The sequence below is a fragment of the Pantherophis guttatus genome, chromosome 2 (genome assembly GCF_059756535.1).
Source record: "Pantherophis guttatus breed Tessera chromosome 2, ASM5975653v1, whole genome shotgun sequence".
Classification (NCBI taxonomy): Eukaryota; Metazoa; Chordata; class Lepidosauria; order Squamata; family Colubridae; genus Pantherophis; species Pantherophis guttatus.
The window spans coordinates 76,941,487-76,965,649 of NC_142064.1; the positions used below are offsets into that span (position 1 = coordinate 76,941,487).

The 24,163-nt window shown below is 40.9% G+C and overlaps 1 protein-coding gene across 4 annotated transcripts in view; it reads right to left on the minus strand.

The window, feature by feature from the left end:
* Positions 1-5,878, minus strand: part of FREM1 (FRAS1 related extracellular matrix 1) — an 88,780-nt gene extending 82,902 nt beyond the window's left edge. For 3 of the 4 annotated variants that reach the window (XR_015732271.1, XR_004590029.3, XM_034410462.3), the window contains exon 1: positions 5,459-5,778. The gene's annotated coding sequence lies outside the window, so the exon portion shown is untranslated. Of the gene's footprint in view, positions 1-5,458 lie in introns of all 4 variants that reach the window. The other variant, XM_034410463.3, reaches the window with a different exon arrangement.
* Between the last annotated feature and the right edge of the window lie 18,285 nt (positions 5,879-24,163).

A 24,163-nucleotide genomic window follows, 5' to 3' on the forward strand; every position in this document is an offset into this window, starting at 1 on the left:
AGGTGATTTATAATCATCTGTTATAATGCCACATGAGCAGTTCTGCATAGAAAATATGATTTTAGGGAAATAAGCTTTCTTATGCTTTTGGGGGGAGAGTCAAAGAAATAAAATATTTTTGTTGGCAACCATAAGAAAATAAATAAGAATTCTAACTTTTTATACCTAGTGAAGCTAAAAGATGCTTTATTATTTCCTCACAAAAATGCATATTTCATTTTTCTTTAAGAAAATAGCTATCTTCTCAGCCATGATTTGGTGCAGGTGTTCTGCCCGTTGAAACAATTTTTTGGTAGGGTGAGTGCCACAGAGAGAGAAAGAAAGCATGTTTGCAGCTGGTCCTCCTACAAGCTGTGTGCATCTTAAAATTCCAGCAGAATAAAATGACTTTGACACACTTTAATATCTATCTAATAACAAAGTCAATATATCTAGATAGGAAGAATATTGACACATTTGAAGTCCAGAGAATACTCTAAACAGCCAAGAAAACAGATCAGAGTTTTCATGTGAGGCACAAATGGCTAGGATTGATTTATCCTACTTTGAACCATTATACAAAGACCTAGCTCTCCAGAGAAGGCACTAATGCTGGGAAAGATGGAAGGAAAGAGAAGAAGGCTAAATGGACTTAGCTTTACAGTGATGATGATGACATTGTTGGAAGATCTGAAAAAACCAGGATAGAAATGGATCATCATGGACACAAACATATGTAGTCATCCAGAGTTGAAAATAACTTGATGGCACAAAACCAGTCAATCAAAAAGGCTAATATCTAATGACTAACTGTTGCCTGAACATAATTGTTAATTGTGTAACTAGTTCCAGCCTTGAAGATTGTTACCGTACAATCTGGAATTTTGAAGTAATACCATCCCATTTTGTCTCATTGCTTTTTTGGAAATTTTCTTTTTAAAAAAATTGAAAAGAAAAATGAAAGAGTTACAAGGTGCTTTTTGACCAATAAACATAATATCACTATCCTATCCCTCACAGTTTTCAGTCAACTGATTTCAGTACAAGCGTTGCAGAGCAAGGATCTATATGTTTTACATTTCAAAGTGCCACAGAAAGTGAAGATATAAAAATAATAAAGCAATCGTGTCAGTTCATCACCATTTCCCTGCAAAGACTCAGAGATATGTATAGTCCAATGCACAAATACAATCTGAGTTTTATTTGATGCAGTTCATGAAATACTTTTCACTTGGTTGAAGGGCACAAGGGATATTCACTATTGACAAAATTTTGCTATTTATGAAAAATGCTCCTTTGATATTACTGATATCTATAGAATTTAAAAGTCCCTAATCCAACCCATAATCTAATCTTTGAGTCAGCAGAAATGTATTCTATCATAAATTGCATTGATTTGATTCCCAAACTGTATTATGCCTCAGGAAGAAGAGCATCAAGTGGTGATGTTTTTTCAGATTTGGTGCAGGACAAATTAAGGAAAGTGATTGGATGATTTCCCTGACTTCGTTTCTCCAACCATAGAGCATCATTTCCAAACATTAATCACCCTCTTTAATCTATGGTGGGGATTGTCTTTTTAACCCACATCAGGTTAACCTACACCAGGGCATATATAGTCAGTTGCTTTGAACAAGAGTTGAGCTACCTGTTGAGTTGCCCATCTACCAGGCTAGAGGTATGGAGGGGCATTGGAGTCTCTGCCTCCCATTCTATTCCACGCCCCAATTCTTTTCCCAGTGCCGTAAGTTAAGCATTCAGCATTCAAGAAAAAGAGATTTGTATGTTTGTCACAGTAGTCCCTGCCTACAAGGAAAGCTCTTGGGCCTGTTCAGGTTTTCATTTAATGAGGAATTGAAGTAGGTCAAGCAAGAGCTAGATTGCTTGTAAGACCAAAGATTGAGCAATGGTTCAAACCAGTGGTGGGTTTCAAATTTTTTTACTACTGGTTCCGTGGCGTGGCTTGGTGGGCCTGGCAGGGGAAGGATATTGTAAAATCTCCATTCCCACCCCATTCCAGAAGATTACTGCAAAATTCCCATTTCCTCCCGATCAGCTGGGACTTGGGAGACAGAGAATAGATAGAGGCAGGGCCAGTCAGAATTTTTACTACCGGTTCTCCGAACTACTCAAAATTTCCGCTACCGGTTCTCCAGAACTGGTCAGAACCTGCTGAAACCCACCTCTGGTTCAAACACACATATACTTCCCACCCTGAATTGTCTAGTTGGGACCCCAGATTGCACAGAGGATTGGATTTGTGATTAAGGGAAATCTAAGCACAAATCTCCTCAGATCTGCCAGCTGAAGAAGTGGATGATGAAGAGGTAGGGATGAGCCTGTACAGAGTTGAATTTTGCCTGCAGGTATTTTTCTTTGGGGATAGGTAATTGAGGCAGACCACTTTAAGAAAGACAACTTTAGCGCAACAATATAACATGAACTGTAAAAGAACAAAAATAGTAACAAGATGCCTTCCAAAGCATTTGGTAAAGGTTGTTTTGCTTTCTTTGAAATACAAGATGCTCTTTAAAAAAAACACCAATCCTCTTATCTTACCTGTATTTAGCAGGGAATGTTTATCTAAAAATCAAAAGAAACACAGCTGACAATACACCTTCTCAGCCAATTTTTCTGAAGCCTTTGAAAGTCTGCCACAGGCAGGACTATAACTATTGTAATCTAGGCAAAACAATTTATTAAGGAGTTTAAAAAAAAACAACATTGGAAGTCTCCCTTCCTTGTCAAATCTTTGCAGACGTGCCTATTGTCAAGAATAAAAGCTTAAAATTGGATTTAATAGGAAGTGAAAAGAGAATTTCTAACAGCCAGCTGTTAGATTTGTTTTACCATGCCTCTTTACCTTAGTGTCAGCTTTCTGAGATAGTCAGGAAATCAAAACCATGAGTATTAATGCTAAATTTATTGTAAGGTTACAAGTAACAGAATCTTGCAAGTCTGAAAGCACTTCGCCCCCTCCCTTGCCTTTACTTCCTAGAGAACTAGGGAAGGTCCCTTCTGAGATGCCTTCCTTATCTTCATTCCTTGGGCTGAGATATCTTTTGTCTGACCAGTGTCTAGCTGTGGATCCTTCTCCTGTCTCCCAAGGTTATTCTCACAGACCATTACATATAGAGAAAATAAAACCTCTCCGGTCAATAGTTTTACTTGAACTTAGATATCCGGGCTGAAAACCAAATCCTTGAAACTCAGGGAACTCCAAGCACACCCACCTGAGGTATCCATTCCTAGCTAGAAGTGTGGCAAAATGATGAAATATGCATCATGACCAGGGGTGCGTTCTACTTACCTCCACTACCGGTTCGCAACGGGAGTATGCGTGCACACTTCTGCACATGCGCAGATCATTCATGATGATGTCCAGTCAGGTGGGCAGAGCTTCCCACCGCAGTTACTACCGTTTCGCAAGAACCGGACTAAACCGGGAGCAACCCACCACTGATCATGACATTATGATGCAAACTTCTAGTAGCCATTTGCAGTTTTTGAGCAGTTTTGTATCACAAGATCACAATGCAGAATTCATCACTTCCGCCACTTACCCTCTGCTCCCCACAAATTCCTAGAACCAAGGATATAATTGCGGGTGGGAATAGCATAAATAGACCTGGAACCAAAATTTTGGCTTATGCTCCTTTTCTTTGTCCTTTTTCTTTTTTCTTATTTTTTTTTTAAATCTTCCAGAGACACCAGGGAGCTACATATTCACTTTGTTACCCTTCTTGTTTAAAAGTTTATTTACTTAAGCAAAAATGTGGTGCTTGATTCCAATGAACGTGTTTCATATCAGGGCAGCAAGTAGCAACTTTCTTTTTAACCCTGTCACTATGGTAGTGCAACTGCAAAACTATGCATATTTCACTTCTCTGTTGGAGGTAGAATTTTTTTCCTTTTAACATTCAAAGAGGTATGTAGAAGAAACTAACCCTCCTCACATCAAGATTTAAAATTACTGACTGTTGGAAAAGCAGATAAATTTGCAGAGATGAAACTAATTTAATGACTCACCAGAAGAAAATGCAAATCACACTCTCAAAATGTTTTATCACTATTTTCCTTCTGTAAGAATTCTGAACACTGAGTATTATTTCCAAATGTCTTCCCCAAAGACAAAAGCAACTTGATCTTACAACTTCTTCTTTACTTACTGGGTTCTTTATGAGTGTAGGAGGACATTAAAAACAGAACCACAAATCTGAAAGCTATTTAATACTTTACAGAGAAAAATGGATTAAGCAGAAGTCTCCAGGTCTTACAGATGAATTCTACAAGATGTATCTCATTGCTGACTAAATATACCAAGGAAATATTATAACTTTCTAGGTTTTAAAAAATCCTTTCAGAACAAAAGAAAACATATGTTGGAAAATAAAGAATAAAAACTTAACAGCATGATAGATGAAAATGGTCTTCAGACAGACAAAGGAATTTTTACAATCCAGGGGGAAAATCTTTTGCAATTGGGATATTGGGCAATTCATTTCTAAGCAAGTTAAAAGGCAGACCCCTGCTGAGTTTGATGAGATTTATTCTTTAATCAGTGAATTTAAGATTGCAACCTAAATCTCATTAAAATCATTAATATATTAAGCAGCATGTGTGCTGGATTGTAGACCATGCTCATTTCAATAATGAGCAGGAAGCTATTTCTTAAAACCTTGGATTTAGCTGGCATCTTAAAAATATAACATAATTTTATTTATTTATTTATTCAATTTATAATCCCCATTTATTTTTCTTTTATAACCTTCCGCTAATTGTACAAGCCAATCAATTCAATGAGATGTATTCTATTTCTTTGCCAGTCGTTACTGAATCTTTCTTTTATTATAATATTTTAAAAATTGCAAAAAATATTTTTGATTGGGATTCAAAATTTGTCCTGTCATTTGAAGTATGTTAAATTGCTTAGGAAGTTCAACTGTTCCTAGTAAATATACTACAAGTTCCTAGTAAACATACTGCAAGGCTCTAAAAGATTTGCAATCTTGTTTAATAAAAAGCGTGAGATACTGCACTGCTCAGCAGGTTAAACATATTGTGTAAAATATGTTTCTCAGTTTCTCCCAGGCTGAGAACAGTGGGAAAAGACACAATCTTCTTTTTTCCAAGTTTTATAAAAGCAGAATGAGGCAGTCAGGACGAGATTGTAGGTAGTTAAGACATGTTGTGTCTAGAGTTTCATTATACAACATAAACTACCAAGGCAAGAGAATTGATGCCACAACTTTCTTTAATGGCATTTTGTTACAATATTGTTTTCCCCAGTCACCATTAGATTTTTACTTTCATCCCAAAAACTGTTCTCGTGCATATGGTTTAAGAAGACTTCCATTCTCTGAAACTTGAGCATTTACAAGACATTGTGTTATTCTGGAAATATGACATTGCACCACTCAGTTATTAAACAAAGCAACTGAATCAGAAAGAGAAAGAACAAAAAAAAAATAGTACTTACAGGTAACTGTGTCCTTTTCTTGCTCTAGCCAAAGAAGCCACTAGCTTGGGAAGGGTAAAATGAGGCACTGACCCAATAATGTCTTGTTTAAAAGAGTTGCAGCAGGAGGGGGGGAGAGAAGAAATCCAAGGAAATGAGGAGGGGGAAGCTGAAATTCCAGTCTTTCTGGTCAGCCTGTATTTTCTTTGTAAGAAACATCCACATTAAAAGTCTCGCTGGCAAAGCTGCCTGCCAGACAGCTGCTGGCTTGAAAATGTCCAGAATACAAAAGCTTCGTGATAAGGATGTTCTAAAGATGCCTACAAATATTCATACTGAGCAATTATTTTTTGGCAAAAAGTCTTGGGCCCTTCCTGTTCCTTCCTGCAGTTTCCCTCCCTTATTCCAGCCATACATCCTTCCCATGCATAGGCTTTCTCCACCCCAGCTCCACCACTTCCTTCCAGACATTCAACAGTTCAGTCAATTGCTCCCCTGTAGTTGTCCCTGATATTTTATTTCTTGATTTAGCAGCAAATTTCAAAGGAGAAACTCTCTCTTTTATAGAGAATGCAAGTCCTCTATCCTAGCTGAGACATGATAGTTATTCCAAATTGTAATTTGCAAACTGCTGTCCTTAGATCTCAATAGCCTAAATTTTGTTATTAGTTCTAGATCTGAAATCCTAAAGAGTAGATGAATTGGGTAACAAAAGGATGTGAAGGCTAAAAAAAATATTTACTTCTAAAGCTGAAAAACTCCTTGGACATCTTCTTTTAATCTTCTGGCACTAAATAGATAACTTTCCTCCAAATTGTCAGAAGTCTAGCTTTGCATCTGGAAAAAAATTGCAACAATTCTATGGAAAACAGTTTAAGAGCAGAACAAATGTCCTTATTTTGATATTTGGAATTTTCACATGATAATATCATATCAGATGTAAAGAAATATCAGATGTAAAAGAAATTAAATCTAAGTTAGTTTATTATTTGTTTTTATTAAATTTCTTTTCCAACATTCCAGGCGGAGGTATTTTCCCATTCTTCAAAATAATATTTTTGGCAATCCACTGTGGGAAAGAATTCCTACTCTCAAATGTACCTTTATCTGGGCAAAAGGTTAAAAATTACAATCAGGTTAAAAGATGAGAAATGAGTTCAACGCCAAAATTAAAATGTGGCAGGCACATATTTTCTGCAAATGAGTTTGGTTAAGTATTTTTCCTATATTATTTCATCTTCACAAATGCCTCACACTCAATGCCTCATACTCAAGATTTGCAATAAATTCAAGAATTATCAGATTTAACTGTTTTTTAAATATCTAATATCTTAGACATGCCTTTGATAATGTAAGTTTTAAAAATAGTTAGCATAAACATTACATAAATCCTTGAGAATTATTTAATAACATGCTCCAGCATAAAACAGGATAAACAAATATATAAAACATTGGAACAAAGTTGTTTCAATACGCTGGCTCAAATTAAAACTGAACTTATTTAAGGCTCTTCTGGTAACTTCTTGCTTTAATTTAAAAAAAAATCAATAGTATAGTTCTCGATACTTCTCAGAAAAAGGGAGGGTGGGTTCTATATCCAAAATTATATCTTTGTACAGTAAGGAGTATGAAAGAAAAGCAAGTCATTGAACAGATCCAGTTACTCCTTTGTTTTCAAAGAGATTCCGTTAGAAGTCTGTTAAATTTGGAAATGCCTTTTCCAGGAAGATTTACAGCCAGATTGGTTTTAAACAGATTAACAAAACTTCTAAGCACCAGAGATTGACAATAGCATGGAAATAAAATTCCATTGCCTGAAGGTGTTGCCAACCCAGGAAGAACAAGAAAAGTTCATTGCTTTATAAAATTACAAAATGTTAAGAGTAGGATCAATAGCGAAGCAAAGAAATGTATTCCTTGGCAGAGTATAAGCATAGCTATTTTTGTAAAACTTTTTTAATTTTGTAAAATCCAGCATCAGTGTTCAAGTTTAGCTTTCTATTCCCCACACAGAGAAAATAATGAGTTGCAGGATGATAAAGGTGTATTTTGTTAGCAGTAAAAACAGCTATGAAATTCTGGGGAGTGGGACCCCTGCCCCGTCTGTCACGTGACCACATTTTTGTACTCGGCATGTGACCCACATTTATGGCCATTAGCAGGGCCTATGAACACAGGACTGTACTTTTTGATGTTATGCTGTAAACCAGCATTTGCTTCCGGTTTCCAGTAAAAAAACACCCCAGAGCAAACAATGATTTACTTAATGACCATGGTGTTCACTTAACAACTGTCACATTTGCTTAACAACCACCACAAAAAAGTTCATAAATTCAGGTATGGTCACATGGTGACCTGGTTAACTACTATCACGACTTATACTGGAACTGAAATTGCAAGCTCGGTCACAGTTGTAAGTCGAGGACTATACAACAGCAACCACCATTATATGCAGTCAAAATTTACCTGGTTTATTTGGATGTTTAAGTCTGTTTCTCTCTGAAAACCTGGAATGGATAAAAGATAATAAATCTGTCTCTTAAAATCCTTATTTTGTAACTAAGAAAAAAGTGCCACTACTTTTAGAAATTCATTCATTAACTGCAATTCTTAAAGCGGCATCACCTTTTTTTTCTGGTTTAATGGAAGCCTATGAAAATAATAATAATAATAATAATATTAATAACAACAACAACAACAACAACAACAACTTTATTGTCATTGTACGTGTATGCACAGTATACCCATACAATGAAATTCACTTAACACTCAAAGACCAGGTCCAACACAGATAACAATCCCCAAACACACTCCCACCCACAATTCCCCACCCCTAAACCACCCAAACATCCACCCAACAGACCAAGTAATACTGTCCAAAGTAGCAGCTATTTTAATGATTAGCAGAGAGGATTTAGATGGAACTCAAACTGTTTTTGAAAGAGATACAACTTTTTCAACTAGTAATCTTTTCAAAAAATACCATTGATTTCAATGAGGCCTACCTCCTAAATCAGCATGTAGATGATTATAGGCATGTTTAATTAGAAAAGTATTTTAGTGAATTTTAATCTCTGGGAAATATGAACAAAACGGGAGGCTTTCTCAGCCTATCTTCCTTCAGCAGCCAGAATTCCATAGACTACAAAGTCTAGGAATTGAACTCTACGTATCTGGAGGACATCCAGTGAGAAAGGCTGTCCTAAATGAACAAAGTTTTCTTTTGATACAAAGACTGCTTTAAAGGACCAGTCCCTAACCTGCATGAGACCTTTCCCAGTATTGCACTGGTAATGGGAGCACAGAAATATCAGGGGAGACCTACGGCTGCAACAAACACTAACATTTCAGTCAGTGCAGTCATAAATTATTCTAGCTCCTAAAGGTCTGTACATGCCATCATACAAGATATTTACATGAATGCCAGGCATATTTTACTCAAAGGTAGTTTATCTTTCCTCCATGCTTGGGCTACAAGGATTCAGGAATCCATTAGATGGTAGCAAAGAGACATAGAAACTAACCTGCTGTAGTCACCTAAAGGTTGTCAAGATTTCTGCAGCTCAGTTCTGAATTATATCTGCAGAATTAACTTGTTTTTAACATATAAAGCTTCTGCACAAAAATTTATACTTCCATAATGTAGCCATTGTTCAGTCCCCAAGCTAGTCACATTAATGCACTCTAATCTAGACAACAACAAAGCTTCTATTAACAGTCTAACTACAGACTCTAGTTTGATCCTTTGAAATCATTCGCTTAATTATCCTGAAGAAAATTATACAGACTCCAAGGCTTCTTATGTGTGGGAATGGATATGATTTTGACACAAAACTTTTGGTATTGTGTACTGAGCTTCACTAAATCTAGATTCTCCTTAGTCTCCCAATAAACATATAATATTATAAATATATTATTCATTGTATGTATGTCTCCTTCCAAGAAATAAAAGATGCAGAAGCTGTAATTTATAGAAATTTTTGCTGCCCAATATTTTTTAACTTAAATTATTTAGAAACATCTGTCTCTGTTACTGTCTGCACAGATGTTTATGGTATGCATAATAACACAACCACAAACTCATTCAACCATTATACCATCAAATCATGTATTAATCAAAATGAAAATGATACAACATCATAAAAGGTAGATAGCTGAATTGCAAAATTATTTTTAAATCTAAGTGAACTAAGTAAACCACTTGAGCCCCTGCAGTGCTTTGGATGTGATTTCTAAAAACCGGTTCCAGAGTGCATAGGAGTATGATTGTAGCATGGATTCACAACAGAAAATCTGTATCGGTTCCCAGGATCACACAGCAGATAAAGGCAAAAGCCAAAGCTGCTTTAAAAAGTTGCAGACAAGTGTTATATTTATGTGTTTTTAAGCACCTTTTTGGAACTGAACCCAAAACACCATATATCTTAACATGTTTCATTTTTCTATTTTCTTTATAAAATCTTAATTCTGTTAAATAAATAGCGTTTTGGTGCCAATGATATCTACATTTCACCATTCTCTTTTCTTCCACATTGTATATGGCAAATGAAAGAGCTTGAGCAATTCTCCCCAAAATCTTGGGAAGGAAAACATTCTGCCTCTGGATTGCCCATCTGTATTTTATGGGAAAGAAGATGCCATGCTGTGACGTTTATAAGATTTGGTACTTTGGTTATATGAATTATGTTTTCACTTAGTGAATTACAATATTCCGATTGCAGATTGTAGATGAATATTTAATTACAATCCAAAGCCACTCATAAAAAAGGAAATACAACAGGTATCATAAATACAAAGGATAAAATTACATGAAAAATCCATCCCCCAATTAATAGAGAAGTGTCACATGATAGCTAAAGGCTGTATTACTGCAACCTTTCTTAGAGGTTTCTGGCAATTGATCCCCTAAAACCAGTTCCTGATCTGCTTTCCTAAAAGAAAAGCAGATTAACCTCATAATCACAGGAGTAATTAAAATTACTGGACAAGGGAGGGGGGCTATACATTTTTATCAGTGTTATATAATACAATAACATATGCCATTATATAATGGATATTTCAATTATTTTGTTTTTAGTCTGTCACAGAACCACATCCAGTTGCTCATGGAACGATGACTCTAGAGGATATTGGTAGAAAAACTCTCATTCGTAATAATATTAAAATAGCTTCAGGTGCTGTAATGTTCTCTAAAAGTAAAGTGGATCCGTACATTCAGTATATTTATTTCATTTGCAATGCAAACTTTTTATAAGCTGAGCATTATTCCCCTAAGAGTTTCTTTTTATAAGATAGGACCCAAGTTATTTTCCTGGATTTATTTATTTATTAAATTTCTATGTTGCCAAGCTCACTATCCAAAGCAATTCTAGGCTTTAATTTTAACAGCTGGAATGATCTGTTGGTAAATATTTTTACAGCAATGCCATCTCTTGAATTTCCCTGGGTTATTATATTTATTTATTTATTTATTTATTGGTTCGATTTATATGCCGCCCTTCTCCGGAGTCTCAGGGCGGCTTACAATCATATACAATTATATGATCCTTCCCAGGGGTGGGTTCTAAATTTTTTTACTATCCATTCTGTGGGCATGGCTTATTTTGTGGGCATTGCTTGGGGTAATGTGACTGGGTGGGCGTGGCCAACTTTTTTTTTTTTTTTAACTTTTAAAAGCATTTTTTCTACAAATTTAAGAGGTTGCAGAAAAAAATGCTTTTAGGAGCCTCTGATGAGCAGGCAACTCAGCTGGGATCACCAGAGACTTTTAAAGGCATTTTTTTTTCTACAACCTCTTCGGCCAAAGAGGTTGCAGAAAAAAATACTTTCAGAAGCCTCTGATGATCCCAGCTGACCCGTGCGATCATCAGAGGCTTTTTTTTTTTACTTTTAAAACCATTTGTTCGGCCGAAGAAGTTGTAGAAAAAGTGCTTTTAAAAGTTAAAAAAAAAAAGCCTCTGATGAGGTGGGCAGAATAAGCGAACGGCGACCGGGCCTGGGACCGGTTCAGGGGCGTGGCCAGCCAATGTTATTACCGGTTCTCCGAACTACTACAAATTTTTACTACCGGTTCTTGCAAACCGGTGGGAACTGGGAGCAACCCACCACTGATCCTTCCACTGTAGGACTGAACTCCACATCCCGCAGTTCTCTTTCTGTCTTATAGACAATCTTGTTTAGCCAATCATATTATAGTGAGCTAATATCTACCATTCCAAAATTCCACCCCTTTTTACAATTTTACAAGTAATTCCTTTGATAAAGTTTCAAGGTTCTTATTAGCCATTTAATAATATTTTTAATTCTCCACTTTATCTCAATTCCTTCAAAATCAGGGTGATGTGCACTGTAAATAAAGATATCCAAGTGCCTTTAGATTTGGAGCGGGCAAGAGTTAGCTTGTCTTTCTTAATCTCATTGCTGGGGCAGATGGTTTTCATCAGCTTCACTTTGATTAGCCTGAGCAGAAACTGATGTTTACATTCTTCACAATCTCTGGATAGAGTTTCATGGAAACTTGAGCAAATAAAATCGGCATTATTTATTTTTAAAGTGGTTTATGATAATCTCAATTCCTCCATATTAATGCATGCAATGGTCTATATTTCAAAAGGACATTCTTGATTTAAATCATATTGACTTGAGAAGCCATTTGACAGTGCTTACATGGCTAGTGCAATAATTTAGAGTTGGCAGAAGAGTGACTGAGAGATCTCTTAGTGGTACATAGTTAATCACTGAGATTAAAACCATCCCCCCAATTTATATAAAACAATTTTAACCAACCTTTTGACCCAAATACCGCTTCCCACATTAGCCTTCTCTTTGGCCATCCTTTTTCCTCCTCACTGTCGTATATTCAAGAAGGCATCAGAAGCCACTAGAACTAGATCAACTGTAGGTGTAGAAGAAATAGTTTTTAAGACCAGGGGACTAGGAAAGTGTTCAAAAGAAATTCAAGTTGGCTTCCTCCAACTCCCTGTGGTATAAGAGAGAGAGAGAAGATAAAACATAGGCAGATTAAGACGATTCAGTCCTACAGTCTATCTTTTTTTTTTCTTGAAATAACAGAATTTTATTTAGAAACTGGTTTTTTAAAAAAATCTGTCAAGAGAAATCTGGTTTGAATAATATTTAGGATAACAAGGAACATTTAGGGCAACAAACGAAATAGCACATCTGATGTTTTAAATAATATTTTATTTAAATAATATTTTTCTTTTCATTTTCTCCTTCTTTTGTTTTTGTTGATCCAACGAGACAGGTGTCTTGTTCTTCATGTGCTGGATCCATTTAGAACCATCACCTTATGCTCTTAGCTACTCCTTCTGTCTTGATATCCTGGAAAGTCAACCTTGCCCTATAACAGTGATGGCGAACCTTTTCAGCACCAAGTGCCCAGACTGGAGCGTGCGTCACAAACACCGGAAACTCAAAGACTTGGTCTTCTGGTTTCCGCCATGCGCATGTGTGCCTGCCAGCTGGTCTTCACGTGTGCTGGAGTCCCAGAAACCTGAAGACCGGAGCCTTGGGAATCTGAAGACCTGATCTTCGGGTTTCCGGGGCCCCAGCACACACCAGAAACCAGAAGAACAGCTGGCAATCGCAAGCGTGACAACAGAGAGGGCTCTGTGTGCCACCGCTGGCACATGTGCCATAGGTTCACCATCACAGCCCTATAACATGGGAGCAGCTTCAGATTATAGACAATGATGATATCAGTGGTGTTTGCCTAGTTCCTATAGATGAGTTACAATATGGGCAACTTACTGAAAAAAAATACCATCTTCTTGCTGAAATCTGTTGGCCGTAGTTGCTGTTTGGTTCTCAGTACAGCCTCCACAACATGAAGGCTTTGGAAATATTTTTTCCCCTCAGATCATCCTCATTCTTCATGTTGTTTCTTTCATGGTGTGGAACAGAGGTGGGATCACCTGGTGTCCTACTTTGTATGTATTCTGCTGCTGTTATGGCACAAGAGAGTTAAAGCTGGAATAATCAAAGGCTCTTCCCTTTGGGACTGTCCACGCTAATTATCCACAAGCCTGTTTCCAGCAACTCTGAAAAGCTCTGTACTTCTGGTGTAAGATTGAGATAATGCAGGATATTCTTACTAAGCTCCAAGTCCTTTTTATTTCTTGCCTGTTGTTCAGTCCTTTTCTGGTTGTTGTCCTGCTTTTGCCAGTTAACTGTTTTCAGTTGCTAGCCGATGTTTTATATATATATTTTTTCTGCTAGCTGAGCTGAGTGACTTGTGTGCTTGCTCTGGTCTGGATAAATGGATTGACCAAAAGCATGCCAAAAGCAAATAAATATGGAAATTTCCCACAGTAATTTTGAAACAGTTCAACGTGTTGTAAAAAAAAAAAAATCTTTGTCAAAAACATGTTGTGTGAACCAGACCACCATTTTAGACCCTGATATGCCTTCTTTGCCACTGTAGAATAAGTCCTATGAACAGAGACTGTATTTGTTAACCCAAATTTAACATGCTGTATAAAGCCAGCCATGGAGGAGTTTCTGTAATGCAAAGCAGTCAAGTCCTGTGCTTCCTTTTGTAGTAAGGTTATTAACTTTCTGGTGCAGTCTTCAATCTGGTACAATCAGCACATATTTGAATTCAGTGGATTTATAGAAATAGAAACTGCAAGCAAATTGCTTCCTAAAGAATGGAAAAAGTGGTGAATTTGAACTACAGTATGGGTTAGGGAAATGGTTGTGGCTCTGTTGCCTGAGCCTGGGCTATCGACAGATGCAGACTCTGAGAGTGAGGGAGAGGGGTTGGAAAGGCCTCCCTCTCCAGGACCCTCCTCTCTGGCAATGCCTCCGGAGGACACCGAAGGCCAAGAGATAGGCCCAGAGCCAAGCACATCCCCGCAGCCACAGGTGGACAGCGACGAAGGAGATAAATGCTGGCTGGATCCTCGACAGCGGTGCAGGGAGAAGTGTGCGCAGCAGAGGGGAAGGCGTGCCAGAGATTAGCTGAGTCACTGGACCACACCCCACAGGGTATAAATGTGGGTGTGGTGGCCAGTTCAGTTTGTGACGAGCAAAAACTAGAAATAATCCATGATCTCTGCGTTACTGGACTTCTGCCTGCCTTGTCGGACTGCATTTCGACTAATCCTTGTATTGCTGAAACTTTGCCTGCTTTATCGGAATGCTTGCAGTCTAATCTTTGTTTTGTGTGAGTAAAGTCTGAATTGACAGCTAGCCACTGGGTTGCTGGCAGCTTTATCTTCAAAGACTTTGTCGTGTGGCTTATTAACGCCGGGCCGTCTGTGGGGGTGCGTGTGTGGGACAGGGACAGAACATACAGGTAATCCTTGAGTCCAAGAAGCCATTTAACAAATGTTCAAAATTATGACAACTCCCCCCCCCCCCCGCAAAAAAGCTATGACCCCATTTCAAAGTTATGATGGCTGCAGTAGACCTGTGGTCGTTTGCCCTTACAACCCACCACAGGGTTGCTACAGTGCCCTCCCGCCTCTCTCTCTCTATCCCACCCCACTGGAACCCTGCAGAGCTTGGGCCTCCTCCCCACATGCCCATCACACTCCATACTTATCTTCTGAAGCTCTTCAGACTTCAGGTTGTGGAAGGAAGGCAGTCATTAGTCCCTGGGTCACATGTCAGCTATCCAAATATGGCTGCCATTTTGTTCCCGTTCATTTGTGGGCGGGACAAAATGGGGGCCATCAGACAAAGTGCTTTGTTTTGCTGTCTTAGAGAGGTCACCCCAGTGCGGCAGAAACTTTTGAAATTTGTAGAACGCTTCTCCAGCACTCTGCATACCTTGTTAAGGCAGCAGAACAAATATAGTTTGTCACCAGACCTTGTAGTAGCAACCTGAATGTGGACGCCATTTTGTCCCTTCCCACAAACGTGTAGAAACAAAATGGAGGCCTCCCGACAAGTTGCTTGATTCTGCTGCCCGAGAAAGGTCTCCGCAGTGCTGCAAAATGCTTCCAAATGCTGCAGAAAGCTTCTGCTGCAGCTATGCAGACCTGGTTAAGGCAACAAAATAAAGCAGTTTGTCCCCGGGCTGTGTGGCAGTGACCCAGTGTGGGCAGGGGTGGGCTCCTGGGAGTTCGACAGAGTTTGGGCGATCCTCTAGCCAAGGATCGCCAGGGTTCAGTGAACCCCCAAATGCCACCCCTGAGTGGCCACGCCATGCCACCCCACCCCTCCCATCCCACCCCTCCCCTCCCTTCCCCTCCCAGGAGTCTCCATGCAGCCCGTTCATCTTTCCAGGTAAGTGCAGGGGCCGCGCACAGGGTCTGGGAGGGCAAAAATGGGCCTACCAAAAGTTCTGGAAGTCCAGAAATGGGACTGTTTCTGGCCTCCAGAGGGCCTTTGGAGCCTGGGGGAAGCAGTTTTTGCCCTCCCAGAGGCTCAAAGAAAGCCTCTGGAGCCTGAAAATGCCCCCTTTTCACTGTGGTGCAGATGGCTGACTAAGCCACCCCCACCCAGCAAACTGGGCAGGGTCCCCATGTTAAAGGATCTGAAGCCCACCCCTGAGTGTGGGTAGGACAAAATGCCAACCACTTTTTTGGAATCGTGCCATACTGTTGAGCAAGGAAGCAAGGCCTTCCAGCCCTCTGAAAGGCCTTGGAGCTCTTCAAAAGGTAAGGGAGGAGAAGCTTGTTTGGCATGGGGACAGGGAATCAGGCCTAAGGCCTAGGGATAGCTGAGATGGGGGGAGTGGTTAGGTGATACATTGGTCAAGCTTCAAAAGACTTTTTGCTGTTGCAGCTATTATCGCATCTCAGCTTGGCAATGAAGTATGGGGGGAGAGGGAAAGGGAGATAGACCATGGCCCAGACATCGAGATGTCGGCTTGAGAACCAAGGACATTTCGTCAGGTGTTTACCAAAGACCAAAAAGTTTCCCACAACAATATCCAGAGACCTTATTGGACAATGTGATCTGAGCTAATGGGGGGGGGTAGAATTTGAATTTTAACTATAGGGATTAACACGGGAAAGATCTAGATCTGGTTTTGCCTTCAAATGTGCCAAAATAATGTATTCAATAAAGTTTTACATAGAGAGATTGGATTGTCTCGATCGTGCTTGCTTTGATTGGGTTTCGTCAGTTGGAACCTTGACAACATTACTGCTATGACATGCAACTGTAATGGACAGGATCCATTAACGGTTATATCTCAAGGACTACCTGTATAACACATAGCCCTATTGCATGGTGGATTGGTTCTATTGATCCTTATACTGTTATTTCATGTGATGAGTATTATATTTTATTTATTTGTAGCTCACCTTTATTATTTTTACAAATAACTCAGAGCAGCATACATATCCAACACATCTTTCTCCTGCTATTTTCCCCACAACAAGCACCCTGTGAGGTGGATTGGACTGAGAGAGAGAGAGAGAGACTAGTTCAAATTCACCCAACTGGCTTTCATGGCTAAGACAGGACTTGAACTTGCGTGATATTGGGAATCCTATTCTATAAGAATGCAGGCAAGAATAATGAACTTCAGTTGTGAAGTTTAACGTATGTTGTAATGTAAATACAATAAAAGGAAAATAAGACAGAATTCATTTTCTGCCCAGTAATATAAATCCCCAAAATATAAACTAGAATAATAATCCATGCTGAGCAACGGGGCTGATGAAATGTTAATAATTTCCAGAGCTCTGCATTTTAATTTAAAAGGTTATCTTTGAGAAGTGATGTATTTAGAAAAACACAGTGCATCCCATTTAAAATATCAATTAATATTTATGTTGTATATTGCAGAAACAAAGGTCCAATAATTTCTGAAATGAAGCACAGATTGAACTTCTAGTGGGATGTTGAGCATTTGGCACTGGGTGAGTTTATAATCTGACTTTAATGAAATTGGCAAAAGGAATAGCAAAACCCAGCTTAAAATTGAAATCCAGGTAAATATTTGACCAGCCTGCAGAATATAATATGAATGATGGGTTTCTATGCTTAAATAAGCTGCTTTCTTACAGTAAGACAGTAAAGTGAAGACTCTTATGTGGGCCTGTGCCATTTTGACAAGAGAATAAGCATATATTTATAGGCTCTGAAATGTTAATTTAAAATATTCCTTTTGCCTATTGGCAGCCATTCCACTAGTAATAAATAGGAGATTCAGTTCCTTGGTGCATTAGAAACTATTCCATTAGGCTGCAATAAAAAGGCAATCTTTTATTCAGGGCTCGAGCATCATTTATAGAAATGAATTCAGTAGAAATAGGAAAAAATCTTCTTCCTGTACATATGCTAGGAGTTCGTTCTATCCGTACAAGAGAAAAATGTCTATTTTAATTTTGAAATTGTACCATCTCCCATTTTGTTCCATTCCATGACTGTGGCCTATTATATTTGCTTGTATGTATCCTATTTATTGTTTCCTATTTATTCACATGTATTTCTCTATCAGTCAAATCAATTTCCCTAGATGATGACTGAAAAACAAAGAATGGAACTCAAATTGAAAAAGAGAAAATAATATCTTAATATTGTTTCATATTTGTCTGTTGATGCCAATAGAAAACACCGGTTGATTTACTGATCATGACAGGTTTTATATTCATAATCAAATTCAATAATATCCTTGATAGTCTGGAATTACAGAAGCAAACAAGGTCAGGGATGTGCTGATCTTTTTATAGCTTCTCAGACGCTCCAGGAAACTTCACGTGATCCAGGCAATGGCCGTGTTAATAATAGTGCTATTGTAGGAGGAAGACAGGTAGAGCCTGGGGACAGAATCAAGAGAGTTGACTGAATTTTCCTCTAGATTTCTAGCAACTGTTTCCTTTTGGCAATCTGTTTCAGCTATTAGTGGGACCTTGTTACTTTCGTTAAAGTTGCATTGATAATTCTGAGAAAGGTCAATCCTATAACGTCCATGTCACAAAAAGTTTTTTTAATGTATTGCCTTTTTAAAACATTTAATATAACAATGGATAATAGTTGTATTAGAACAAATCCAAAACAATAGTCCAAAAAACAACTTTTAAAAGATCTTTCTGCATCAGGCTGCTGTTGTTCTGGAGTCATTTTGTCGTGAGAGGACAGTGGAGCTTGGCAGCCTGACCATGGACTGGAATTTTCCCTACGCTTATAACATCAGTGGTCCCCCACCCTTGGACTGTTTCCCCTGATAGCTATATGTACTCGGTGTTGGAACTCCTCGCCCTGCGAGATTCTCCCCTCTCGCAGATTTGGCCCCCCACATTATCGAGGGCCTATCTCGATGACGGACTTTGGAGTCCGGAGAGATGGCATGGAGCAAGGAAGAATTTATGGGGCTTTTTAGGGAAATTTTTAAAGATTTTAAGGGGTTCTGGGGGAGGGGGTTGTAATTATTCTTTTAAAGATATTGGGAAGACGACTAGGGCGGATTGGGGGGGAAATCCACCAGGGTCAGAGCCGTGCCCAGCACAGGGTAACGATCCGGGGGGCACCGGACGAGGGATTGGGAAAGGGATGGGGGACGATATCTATGAGGGCTGTACCATCGGCATGGTGAATGGGAGGGGCAGATATGGCGGGAGCAGGGGACCACATCAGGTGTTGGGGGCTCGCACTTGCTGTCTGAGAGCAATTGCTTGCCCCGGTCCCCAAGGCTCTGCTCGGATACTAGGTGGCTTAGATACTCAGGAGCTGGGCCTTCGGCTGATGCTGTGCAATGCCAGGTCCGTGGTCAATAAGGCCCCCCTCATCCACGATCTTATACAAGAGGGAGGAGCGGACCTGGCGGGTATTACGGAGACCTGGTTGGGCCCGGAGGGTGGCGTCCCTCTGGTTGAAATGTGCCCACCAGGCTTCAGAGCATTCCATCAGCCGAGGGCTCAGGGGAGGGGCGGGGGGGTGGCGGTTATTATTAACGAGGATCTGGGTCCGAGGGAGACCGCTGTGCCTCAGATAGCCGGATGTGAGTCCCTCCTTGTGAGGTGGGGCCGTGGGGTTCAGATGGGCTTGTTGCTTACGTACCTGGCTCCCTGCCGCGTGGCAACAGCCCTACCTGAGCTACTCGACGTGATAGCCACGGTGGCAGTAGATACACCCAGGCTTTTAGTCATGGGTGATTTCAACTTGCCATCCGTCGGTGAAACGTCTGAGGTGGCTCGGGAGTTCATGGCTTCCATGACAGCCATGGACCTGACCCAGTTAGTTCATGGCCCTACTCACAGGGGAGGTCACACTCTGGATCTGATTTTTGTCTCTGGCCAGTGGTTGAGTGGTCTTGTTATAGGGGATATAGACATGGAACCCTTGTCATGGTCTGACCACTCACTCCTTCGCCTAGATCTTCGAACCGCGACCCCTCGCCGCAGGGAGGCGGATCCAATTAGATGGATCCGCCCCAGGCGCCTGATGGATCCTGATAGGTTCCAGACGGAGCTTGGGCCATTTCCTGAGGATCTAGCACATGACTCGGCCGAGGACCTGGTAGCCGCCTGGGATCGGGCGGCTGGTGGGGCCTTGGACCGAGTTGTGCCTTTGCGGCCTCTGACCCGATGCCGATCCCGTGCGGCTCCTTGGTTTACTGAGGAGCTGAGGGAAATGAAGCGCCGGAAAAGACGCCTGGAGAGCGGTTGGAGGGCCAGTCTCGCTGAATCTGATCGAACACTGGTAAGGTCGCATATTAAGGCCTACCTAGTGGCGATAGAGACGGCAAAGTCTAACTACTTTTCCGCCTCTATTGCGTCATCAGGGAATCGTCCGGCCGCCCTGTTTAGGGTGACCCGCACCCTGCTCCATCCGGGAGTGCGGGAGGATCCCTTAGAAGGCAGGGCGGAGGATTTCGGACAATACCTGTATGACAAAATCGCCCAGATCCGGGGGGATTTGGACTCTGACTGGGTAGATCAGGGCAGGGTGACGAGGAATAGTCTTGAGAATGTTATCTGGGAGGAGTTTGATGCTGTGACTCCTGATGATGTGGACAGGATTTTGGGGAGACTTAGTGCGGCCACATGTTTACTGGACCCGTGTCCCTCCTGGTTGGTACTGGCTTCCCGGGAGGTTACACGAGGCTGGCTCCAGGGTGTTATCAACGCTTCGTTGAGTGAGGGTTACTTCCCCACCGCCTTGAAAGAGGCAGTGGTGAGGCCTCTCCTCAAGAAGCCGTCCCTGGATCCGGCAATATTGGCCAACTATCGTCCTGTCTCCAACCTTCGCTTTATGGCGAAGGTTGTTGAGAGTGTGGTCGCACGATAGTTTCCGCAATTCCTGGAGGAAACATCTTATCTAGATCCGTTCCAGTCAGGTTTCAGGTCTGGGCACAGCACAGAAACGGCATTGGTCGCGTTGGTTGATGATCTCTGGAGGGCTCGGGACAGGGGTTGTTCCTCTGTTCTGGTCCTGTTAGACCTCTCAGCGGCTTTTGATACCATCGACCATGGTATCATGCTGCACCGGCTGGAAGAGTTGGGGGTGGGAGGCACCGTGTTGCGGTGGTTCTCCTCCTTTCTCTCCGACCGGTCGCAGTTTGTGTTGGCAGGGGGGCAGAGGTCGACCTCAAGGCCTCTCATTTGTGGAGTGCCGCAGGGATCGGTCCTCTCGCCTCTCCTGTTCAACATTTATGTGAAGCCGCTGGGTGAGATCATCTGTGGCTTTGGGGTGAGATACCACCAGTACGCTGATGACACCCAGCTGTACATCTCCACCCCAGGCCACCCCAACGATGCCCTTGAAGTGATGTCCCAGTGCCTGGAGGCTGTACGGATCTGGATGGGGAGGAACAGGCTCAAGCTCAACCCTTCCAAGACTGAGTGGCTGTGGCTCCCGGCATCCCGATATAGTCAGTTGACTCCATCACTGACTATTGGGGGTGAGTCATTGGCCCCCACAGAGAGGGCTCGCAATCTGGGAGTCCTCCTGGATATGCAGCTGTCCTTGGAGGAACATCTGACGGCTGTAACCAGGGGGACCTTTTGTCAGGTTCGCCTGATTCGCCAGTTGCGGCCCTTTCTTGATCGGGATTCCCTGTGCACAGTCACTCACGCCCTCGTCACCTCTCGCCTTGACTATTGCAACGCTCTCTACATGGGGCTCCCCTTGAGGAGCACCCGGAGGCTCCAGCTGGTCCAGAACGCAGCAGCGCGGGTAGTGACGGGAGCAGCATGGCGCTCCCATGTAACACCGCTCCTGCGCGAGCTGCACTGGCTCCCAGTTGTCTTCCGGGTGCGCTTCAAGGTGTTGGTTATCACCTTCAAAGCGCTCCATGGCATAGGGCCTAGCTATCTTCGAGACCGCCTGCTGCTACCAACGACCTCCCATCGACCCGTGCGCTCCCACAGAGAGGGCCTCCTCGGGGTGCCATCAGCCAGACAATGTAGGCTGGTGACCCCCAGGGGGAGAGCCTTCTCTGTGGGGGCACCTACCCTCTGGAATCAGCTCCCCCCAGAGATAAGGAGAATCCAAGACCTCAGTGCCTTCCGTCGCGCCCTTAAAACCCATTTATTTAAACAAGCCGGGCTGGCTTAAGATGAAATTTTTAACTGTTTTTAAATGTTTTAAACGTTTTTAATTGGTAAATGAGTTTTAATTGGGCCAAATTTATATATCTTTTAATTGTTTTTAATATTTGTTCTGCATGTTTTTTAATCTGGCTGTACACCGCCCTGAGTCCTCAGGGAGAAGGGCGGTATAGAAATCCAATATAAAAAATAAATAAATAAATAAATTTTTCATTTGATAAATTCCTATGGGAAAGCCATTCATCTTTTATAAGGAAGGAACTTTGAACCAGTCAGTTTTATACTGGAATCCAGAAATTCATGTCACAAAGCTGATTTGCCCTACGTGATTAAACAAGTTAAAAGCCACAGCTGCAAAAATTGGATATGGGGGCAGTTTTAAGAATAAACTTTGCGTACGTTTGTTTGGGCTTCTTTTGAGCTTTAAAAAATGAATAAAAGCATGCATTGTGTTTATGCTTTTGGTCCTGAGCCTTAAGCATTGTTTGGTACATGTCAATTGACTGTTCTGGGAACATATGAAAGTAATTAAAAGTACCAAGAATGTACAGCTGGCCATCTTTCATCACTAAGTTTCATTGGTTTTTAATGTGCAGAACTCTGCTTTAATCCCCAGATAGCAATGATGGGGGTGGAGCATGAGGTTTTCAAGAAGACCAAAAAGCAGTGTTTTTAAATTAGTAATTATATGTTCATTTCATAATTACAAAAAAGCGACATGCCTAGGCGTTAGATGTAGTACATATAATACTCAATGCTGAGACAGCCATAACTTGTTATTTAGCCTAAATAAAATTTCAGCACAAATGAATTGTGATTCATATGATGAAACTGTACTAAATGATTACAATGTTTAAATAAAGATGCCTATACATCTGGCTGATATTACTGAATCATTTAGGGGTAACAATGTAGGGCCAATGTGCCCCTCAAAACCTGATCGGGGCTTGTCAGATTCTTTGCCTTGTTTTTTTAAAAAGATCTTTTTAATTAAAATAATTAAATAGATGGTATATTGCAAAGAAACACTCTGGAACAATGTTTCACACACACAGTATGCCATTGGTGATGGTGGATGGGGATGGAGGAGATGGTTGGAGCCGGTGGTATGGGAAACAATCCCAAGGCCTATGGGGACCCAGCAAGGCAGAATGGAGGGAGATAGCATCTCTGCAGTCGGTTGTAAGGACAAATCCACTTGAGTTTTCTGCATGTGACCACAGGGATACTGGAACATTAACTTGGAAAGTAGGTCATATGAGTAGCTTTGCGGGGAGAGTGTTGTAACTTCAAACAGTCGCTAAGCAACCAGTCATGAGTCAAAGATTGTTTGAGGTCATCAGTAGATAAGCAAGACTTTCCTGGCTGCCTTTTTATGAATGTGACCAACAATCCAAATAAGCCTCCCCACAGAATGATTGCCTACTCTGATGGTCAAAACATGTGAATATAGTTGTTCACATCTGCAGATTCAATATTGATAGACTGGTTATTCCTTATCTATTAGAACTGCTTTTTCCTAACCAGACATCAGTTGCTGCAGTGGTGAAATTCAAATTTTTTTATTACGGTTCTGTGGGCATGGCAGGGGAAGGATACTGCAAAATCTCCATTCCCACCCCACTCCAGGGGGAAGGATATTGCAAAATCTCCATTCCCACCCCACTCTGGGGCTAGCCAGAGGTGGTATTTGCCGGTTCTCTGAACTACTCAAAATTTCCGCTACTGGTTCTCCAAACTACCAGTTCTCCAGAACCTGTCAGAACCTGCTGGATTTCACTTCTGAGTTGCTGGTTTCTTTTTAAGCAGCATGGGCTCTGCAGTGGACACAATTGTTCTTGTGGGTATTTTAACTGACTTGAATCCTTTTCAAGATTTACAATAATGGCAAGTGGTATAGAAATTGTGCATTTCAAGGTAATCACTGGATTAAAACAATGCATTAAAAACTCAACAAAAGATTATGCATTGCTAAATCCCCTACCTCCAAAACACTGCTTTAGTTATTGGCACTTTTAAAACTTTAAATAGGCAAGGCAAACTGCTTAAATCACAAACACCATCCTTTAATTAGCAAAGACAACAAAGAGAGATTCTCATTCTAATATATATAGGGTTTCTGGGACTGAGTTGCTGTCACATATGGTAGACCAGATTTGTCATGTAATCAAGCCAGCTGTGGAATGAATGTTCAACAAATGTTGGAAGTTATGATAATACTGAAAAAAGTGACTTATCACACGTCTTATTACTG